General features: G+C 56.6%; 1 protein-coding gene across 1 annotated transcript in view; it reads left to right on the top strand.

Moving 5' to 3' along the window:
* DNAH17 (dynein, axonemal, heavy chain 17) overlaps positions 1–763 on the top strand; it is a 172,697-nt gene that overhangs the window by 2,975 nt on the left and 168,959 nt on the right. The gene's annotated exons all lie outside the window — the stretch shown is intronic.

Below are 763 nucleotides of genomic sequence, written 5' to 3'. Positions count from 1 at the left end.
ACAACTCGCTCCTGCACGCCATCGAGACCACCATCATCGACTGGTCCCACCAGATCCGGGATGTGCTGAGCAAAGACTCAGCCCAGGCGCTGCTGAGGTGCTTGGGCCCCGTCCACCCTGACCTGCTGAGACAGACCTGCTTGCTTTTGGTTTTTTAATCTTTTTTTTTTTTTGAGACAGGGTCTCACTCTGCTGCCCAGGCTGGTGTGCAATGGTGGGAGCACAGCTTACTGCAGCCTCAACCTCCTAAGTTCAACCAGTCCTCCAGCCTCAGCCTCCCAGGCTGGGACCACAGGCATGCACCACCACGCCTGGCTAATTTTTGTAGTTTTTGGTAGCGATGAGGTCTCACCAAAAAATAGCCTGTTGCCCAAGATGGTCTCAGACTCCTGGGCTCAAGCGATCCTCCTGCCTCAGCCTCCCAAACTGTTGGGATTACAGGCGTGAGCCACCATGCCCAGCCACAGACCTGCTGTGTAACAAGACCTCCAGGTGGTGCTCGTGCCCTTGAAATCTGAGAAGCCCCGTGCATCCCCTGTTCTTTCCGGACAGCACTGGGACTGCCGTGCTGTGCCGGGTGCGGTTGCCGCCCATGGCCTGGGAAGGCGTGGACTGAGTACCGGCAGATAGGTTTCCCCAATTTTGAGACTTTGAGTTAAAAAAGGTGAAAAAGGCCGGGCGCGGTGGCTCAAGCCTGTAATCCCAGCACTTTGGGAGGCCGAGATGGGCAGATCACGAGGTCAGGAGATCGAGACCATCCTGG

Source organism: Mandrillus leucophaeus, unplaced genomic scaffold (assembly GCF_000951045.1).
Source record: "Mandrillus leucophaeus isolate KB7577 unplaced genomic scaffold, Mleu.le_1.0 Scaffold1, whole genome shotgun sequence".
Lineage (NCBI taxonomy): Eukaryota > Metazoa > Chordata > Mammalia > Primates > Cercopithecidae > Mandrillus > Mandrillus leucophaeus.
Note: the sequence above shows the minus strand (reverse complement) of the source record. Positions and strands in the feature narration are given on the sequence as shown.